We start from the raw sequence: 7,500 nt of genomic DNA, 5'->3' as shown, positions 1-7,500 counted from the left end.
TTGAGGCTGAGTCGTGAAAATTTAAACTTGTCGATTTCATTTTTTTATATTTTTGAGTAGCAATTCCTGGTTTCCTTAGTCTTGACAAAATCTTCAACCAACTGGTCAGTTTCGTGAAAAATGATACCCTATTCTAGACCCAAACACTCTGATTTGTATACCCTATGCTAGAGTAAACTGCGTGAAAACCATACCCTTCACAGCGGCACATATATGGCAGTCCCCCCCCCCCCGGGGATGGTGTCCTATTGATAATTCTGGGCTTTTTTAATTTTCTTTTTCCCATTGATTTTATAGGGGGTCAGTAGGGGGGTCAGTAAGGGGGTCAGTTGACCGGGGGTCAGTGTTTTGTCGAAACCCGTAATTAACCAGACATAATAAGGTCTACGTTTACGGCACTGGTCGCTGGCATTTTGCCTTAAGCATACATACATTACCACTATAATTTGGAACTAAGCTTAACTCTTAAAACTCTTAAAAATTGGTATTTAATTAATTGTAAAAATCGAGCGAGTCCGTTTGGGCCTCAAGTTCTCGCGGCAATGTTAAACTTTATTTCTGTTTAGCGAACAAGCAGACTTAATGAAAAGCACCAAGAAAACTGTGGTTGCCATACTTCACCGAAATTGGCTTGTGCCGCCCGTATTTCAAATGTAAGGTTAACTTTGTATAAATTTTAAGAAGTCTTCTGAAAGTCAAACACGGTCTACAAGATTAAAAACGGCTTAATGTGCTTCTTCGTTGACTACTGATGACCAGATGACAACAAAAGAAAGACATATGACAATATTTGTTACCTTTTCATAAATGTCTTTTCTTGAATCGCGAGCAAAATACAAGCAATAAAGCCAAGAATATGTTCAAATGTGCATTCAAGATGGCGTCTGCCTTCAGGCGAAACCACAGGCGGCCCAGATTCGGAGGGTAAAAAATTATAAAAAGTGCAAGCAGCAGGAATCTTGCAGATAAGTTTACTAGGATAACAATAATTATTTGCTCTCATTTGTGAAATAGTTTGACCTCCTTGTTGTTTCTTTTTTCTATAACGTTTTATTTAAATTATGTCTTTCTTTTGATGGATAAATAAATAAATAAATAAATAAATAAGTTTTGTAGCTATCAGAAAAAACCACTTGCAATACACTTAACTTTAATTATATTTAACAGTTATTTGCCAATGGCAAGGTGAGTGTTCATTTGAGACAAACAATTGTCTCCATAACTTCAAAGCTGAACAACTTTATCTATTATTGATTAATGACACAGTTATTTCTGTTTTAACAGTCAAGAGTGCCTGCGGCAGTCCTGCCGTTTTGTTTTGCTTTATATTCACGAGCTAGTGTGGTGAATATAAAATCATACTATTATTTGTATAGGAAACCACTCAACCAATCAGATTGCTGGAAACTCTTTGTTCATCTCCGAAATTCTGCTAATTATTTATTATGGTTGCTGTTATTCCAGCCCATCCCTTTATAGCTCTATTGGCATTCAGATATAGACATTTGACACTGTCATATAGCAATTAAAAACTGTGAAGTAATAATAATATTTCACAGTTGTTTTTTTTTCTGATTTTGGAAAAGAAATATGGAAACCTTTGATCAGTTGCCTTAAGTCGGCTTAAGTCGCCTGATTTTTCTGGCAATTTCTTCTTAAGTCGCCGTAAGTTGCTCTAAGGTACGGCGACTTAAGGTCCCAGAGTAGGCCTGATGCAAAAAAAATTACAAAGAAAACCAACTGAAGACTAAACATTTATTTTACAGTGCCTGTCTGTAATTGTTTTTACTCTATGTTTCGTTGAAAGTTGCCCCCCAGATGCGGGCAAATGAGCCAAAGTTCCGTGACATGTAACGGCGCAAAACAAGACCCTTGTCGGAGGGTGCTCGGTTGGCTTTTGTTTGCCTAACCTACAGCTAGGACTTTTACCGCTGACAAGGCGGTTGTCGTTTTCCCATTTAACCTCTGGGAGCGAGGTTGAGATCCCGAGGGATCTTTGAGCACCCTCCTGTAAGTAGTTGGGCCCAGAGTGCGCGGTTACCCGAGGGATACTTTCGACTGGCTCGATTTCTCCCCATACCCTGTAACTCAACATCCGCACGAGTCGTCAAGCAGTGTTCAGAGAGTGGCCAACTCTCACCCACCTAAACTCCACCAGAATCATGAGCTACTATGTGTAAAGTATACTTTTCTTATTTACTAATGTGATAATTCGGTTGATTAATCTTGTGGGAAGGCAATTTTGTCTCACTGCGCTGGCTTGTGGTGATAGGCATTCGCATAACCGCACGCCTATATCTGCCGGCACTACTTTTGCACAGCTGATATTCTCCAAAAATGTGATGTATATAGTGTATTCCCCATTTTGTGTTCTTTGACGCTATTGCGATTCTTGGGTTATTCATGTTAAAGGTTTGTTAAATTATTTCTGTAATTTTTGCTATACGTAAGTGCCAATTTCGTTGATTTGCTCGAAGGAATTTCAATATTTTGCGTAAACAGCGTCGCTCACATCTAACAGAACTTTAGCTGGCTGGCGAATATGTGTAGTATAGTCAGTTGCACTATTTTCGGAGATTTTTTTGCACGCAGATTCAAAACCGCAAATGGAAACTTCTTATATGTTCAAAAACATACCTTGTAGCTTGACGTATGTCGAAAAAAAAGTAAAATTAATTGGACAGACCGCTTTTGAAAATGGAAAGGTATAACTCGCATGTAATAAGAAACAGATTTTACTTAGTATACTTCAACGAAAATTTAAATCTTCTTACCTAAAGAACAAACGCAAGCAGACTAATTTGCTTCGTTTTTACAACGAAATACATGCAGAATCGTGAAGTGTAAGTGTCCGGGATCAAAAATAGGGCAACATACTGTAAATTTTAATACCTGACGTGTTTACAGTTTACTGGTCGGTGGTGATATGATTTTCAATTTCCAACTATAAATTTCTTAAAAGCTGACAAGACATAAATGATTTGCACGAAAATTAATGCAGCCAGCTTGGCGACTTTGCAACTAGTTTTCGGTAGATACCTTTTCTTTTCTGATTACGCAGATTTTTCAGCCAAAGACTGAAAATTGCATGGAAGACTTTTCTTCGTGTGTCTCAGGTTGAAATTCGTAATTTCACTGGTTTAACCAATTATAAGAATACTGCGTGTTTGTTTATTTATTATTTCATTATTTTGTTTGTTTAGTATAGATCGTATTCATAAATGGCGGTGAAGTAATGATTCTTTTGTGTTTATGCTAATCATCCTAACTAGCCTCCTAAACACGAGCAAAATTCAAAAGAATTTTTGTTCCAAAGTGAGGCTAGTCATGATGATTAGCACAAAGACAAAAGAATGATTTCTTGACCGCTATTTATGAATACGGTCTATATTCCAGGAGTTCAAATTATCTTTATTATTTAGAATATACCGGTATATTCATCACAAGCAAAGGGGCTTATTAATATTACCAAGGCAATGACAATCCTGCACGTAATAAGCGTCAAGCTTTCATGTTTAGAAACCAATCAGTTAGATTAGGATGGAGTATAGAGTGGCTCTGGGACAAAAGTCAGTAGAGAAATGGGGTACTCTTTTTGCATACTACGCAAGTGATTTTTGTTATGAAAGTTAAAAGTTTTCCTACAAGATTCGATAATGCATGCCTTGGATAACCACATTAAATCATCATATTTTGCAGAGTCATTTCTTGTTGTCGAGGACCTCACGTCGATTAGCATCCATTTTGGTAAGTGCTCACTGTTACTCGTTTCTTAATAACATGAACAAGTAATAATTTATGTTTGATAAACCAGTTCTGGTGAATTTTGCATTACTTTTTGTCAGAATTCCTTATAAGTTTATTTTCTGAAGTGCTCACGGTCACTCATGATTAGTTGCGAATGATGCAGCCAAATGATCCACCAGTATTATATATCCCTTAAATATTTTTTTCAGCCAGATTCATTATTCCTGCTCAAAAGGTTTTAAAAAGGAACATTGCAAGGTATTAAGTGATATTAGCTTGCTGGGTGTACATGTACCTGTAATAAGTTATTTGTCTGTCGTTTGATTGAACTGTGACTAGGTCACTTGTGCTCATTTTGTGTTTATTTTTATTCCAATTATTTTCGAGTTCTTTTCATTATCCTAATTACTATTATTTGCTTGTTTACCCATAATTACTCAATTTCCTCATATTTTTGCTTGTGTAGTTGTGTTATCCCCACACATTTCTCTTACTTAATTCCTGTTGTGTAGGAGTGGTAAACTCCTTCTTCCCTTAGGTAAATCCTGTATTAGTGGGTAGTAGATTTACCCCCTAGCCTTATTTGGTTTTTACTTATTTTTCTATTTTCCTGAAATCCATTATAAATTGGCTACCATTTACTCAGTAAGTTCAGTTGGTTCAGTTAATTTATCTGAAGAGTGTCAGTCTTCAAGACAAGTCATTTTCCAAGACTTCTGAGGTGTATAATGTATCAATAACATTTGGTATGTTATCAGTATTTTCCTATTTCTTTATTTATGCCTAGCCTTTAGTTTAGTGACTACATATAGCTTTCTGTTCTTGATTTTAGTTCTTAGCAGTGATTGCAAAATTTCATTTGCTGTTGTCTAGGTTTATTTATCTATGTTGACCTTTAGTCTGGCACAGCATGTGATTTGCGCCTTGAATATTTTTGCTGTTTTCCAATGAGTAATTGCTGTATTTTTGTCTACCGCTTTGCATCCTTTTAATTGCATTTGATTCCAAATGATCCGTTTGTTACCATTATTATTTTCACAATTAGTAGTTTCAATGTACTATTGTGCGATTATTGTGCAATAAGTAATTTGAAGCTCTTGCTATTTTCAAATCCATGCTTCATATAATAGTTCTTGGATTATAACATTGTTTAGTTTGTTTACGATATTTAAAGTCATTTTACTCGTTTTGTTGGTAATTTCTTTGCCTTTTAGTTTGCAAGCATGTTTCTTCATGTATCAGCTATTTAGCATAGTTTTTATTGTTCAGCTTGTAAATAATATCAATTTACTATGTTTAATCCATTGGCTTATTGTGGCTTTGTTTATTTGTTCGTTCCCGACTGTAATAAACTCGTAAAACTTAGCTCAAATTTGTTGTTCTTGCGTCGACCGTTTTGGTCGTCTTACCGAAATATACTACCCTCTATTCTTTCCTGACAAATCGATAAAGTAAGTGATGTATTTTGATATTTTTTTGTTTACATTCACTTGATCTCGATCCACGGTGTTTGCGTAGGTATAAATGATTTGTGTTAGAAAGTTATTTCCACCTAGATAATGTTTTACCGAAAGACTTGGCAGTGGATAACCACATGAAATTAAAATTTTTAGAGGTCAAAAAATGGGGCGAGACAAGAAGGAAAAACTTGCAGACAAATCCCTGCATTTTGAAAACTGGCAAGTTGACCTGTGATGCATGTCATCAGCTGTCATAAATTGACCAAGAAAATATTTGGTCTTCCATAGTGTAAATTGAACTTTGTGCAAGAGAAGGTTAAAAAATTTGGCAACGAAAATAACATCCTCGGAAACCCAGGGGCAGTCAGTCGAGACGGGACGTGAATCGGGACTGGCGTAGTCCAGTAAGGCGAGAAGAGCCCCTGGGAGACAGTTTCCCTGGGAACATACCTTTAACGGATCAGTTCCAGAGAGAATTAAATTCTGATTTTCTGATTGGGTGGAAATTTCCGCAATTGTCTATTTTCCGCTCAATCAGAGCAAGAAGGACTTTTGTCTGATTGGTTGATAATTTGCTTGTGCCCAGGCTTTTTTGACACGCGAGCGAGCGAAATAACAAACAAAATGGCGGCCGAAGATGTCTTGTTCGATTACTTGCTATAGGAATTTTTTTTAGCCACAGCATCGTGTACACCTTTTTTCGTTCGGAATAGCTTCTTAACAGTCTTTCGCTCTTGTGTGATCGAATTTTCGTCGGCGGCTTCATGCACAATATTGAGTTAGGCAGATTTCCGAGTAAATGTTGTCATAGATCGATTGAGGTGGGAGTTCAGCCGAGATGGCACTGTCAGTTGAAGTCTGCTAAGGTAAGATGAGTTCGCTATTCCTTTCGCTTTGTATATAATCTCAAGCTAACATAAAGAAGCACTGCCTATTAAATTTTCTTTTAAAAATTAATGTATTTTACTTTCCTTCTTGTCAACAGAAAAAAACCTTATAAGAAATGCCAGCGTTATTAACGTCCTCTTCTTCACCAGTTCCTAAATTTTAATTACTAGTTTCAACTAGCAACTTGTGTGGAGGTTTTACTATAACGCCATGGATTGAAATCAGGGGTTAGATAATAGGGGAACTGTAGGAAGCTGCACAGTAGATAGTTGATGAAGGTGCATGCGAGCTAATTGCTATTTCCTATTTTTTTGTGTCTTTAAAAATCGATTGTTCTTCAGGGAATTTTTCCTATTTTGTGCTCATGGCTGGAGAAAAATAATGTTGTAAGCTTGTGCTTCATGTTGACAAAACAATTATTTTGAACCTCGCAATGGTGACTATATAGATGCATGTCCATTTAATACTGCTATTTTGTTCCCACTTTTCGATTTTCTTATTTTGTGACCCTTTCATCCACTTGACACCCTGTAAATAGCAATTTGTTGAAATTACTGTATACATATATTATGTGGAGGGGAAACCTCTGCAATGCAGCATGCCAAAACACTATAATTTATACAAATGAACTTCTAATTCACATTAACTCTGAACTGCCAAATATTTAGGACTTGCTTTGTGCCCACAAGTCAACTTGAAATTTAAATAATACGCAATATTTTATCTTCCAACCTCATCAGAAAGTAAATTCAACTTAAGCTGGTCAATGCCTTGAACAAGTTTCAATCTTAAGATATTTGGGTTTGTCACTATGTGAATTGAACATCACCTTTCCTGGCATCATGATCTTCATTATACATGTATTTGTGACAATAATTATTGTATTGCATCATAATTAAGGTAAAGCATTATCTCAGTGAACATTGTCTATTCAATATCTATTATTCGCTTATTTACCCATATTCACTAAATGGCTACATATCTACATGTATCTTCATACTAGATTCTGCAAAATCTTGAAAAGACATAACGCAGGTGGTTGGTAGGGACTGGTCAGTGCAATAGTTTCACTTTAAAAGCATTGTCATCATCAAGGCTGAGTACATCAGGGGCAAGTTTATTCCAATTACAGATTGTGCATGACCAAAAGCTGTATTTATATTCATCACAGATTGTGGGGTAATTAAAAAGTTATTAGAATCATCAATGACGTTCCCCTACTGCGGGTCTAAAACACAGGTCACATTTGACCGGTCACTCGTTGCAAATCATTGTTTCCCCTTTTTGAAAGTAACCCAAAACCCTCAATTTGGCTAACGCCAGTCGAAAAGCCAACCTTGGGCCTAGGGTTAGCCAAATTGAGGGTTAGGGTTACTTTCCAAAAAGTAAAACAATGACCTGCAAT

General features: G+C 36.3%; 2 protein-coding genes across 9 annotated transcripts in view; both read left to right on the top strand.

Annotated features, from left to right (window-relative positions):
- Positions 1–7,500, top strand: part of LOC137971172 (tetratricopeptide repeat protein 28-like) — a 244,727-nt gene that overhangs the window by 40,601 nt on the left and 196,626 nt on the right. The gene's annotated exons all lie outside the window — the stretch shown is intronic.
- LOC137971171 (tetratricopeptide repeat protein 28-like) overlaps positions 1–7,500 on the top strand; it is a 69,265-nt gene that overhangs the window by 29,362 nt on the left and 32,403 nt on the right. For 5 of the 7 annotated variants that reach the window (XM_068817919.1, XM_068817922.1, XM_068817921.1 and 2 more), the window contains 2 exons: positions 3,700–3,747; positions 3,957–4,005. The gene's annotated coding sequence lies outside the window, so the exon portion shown is untranslated. Of the gene's footprint in view, positions 1–2,254; positions 2,413–3,699; positions 3,748–3,956; positions 4,006–7,500 lie in introns of those variants that run through there. The other 2 variants (XM_068817925.1, XM_068817923.1) reach the window with 2 other exon arrangements.

The sequence above is a fragment of the Montipora foliosa genome, chromosome 9, assembly GCF_036669935.1.
Source record: "Montipora foliosa isolate CH-2021 chromosome 9, ASM3666993v2, whole genome shotgun sequence".
NCBI classification, from domain to species: domain Eukaryota; kingdom Metazoa; phylum Cnidaria; class Anthozoa; order Scleractinia; family Acroporidae; genus Montipora; species Montipora foliosa.
The sequence above is the reverse complement of the archived record's forward strand: the minus strand, read 5'-3'. Positions and strand labels throughout refer to the sequence as shown.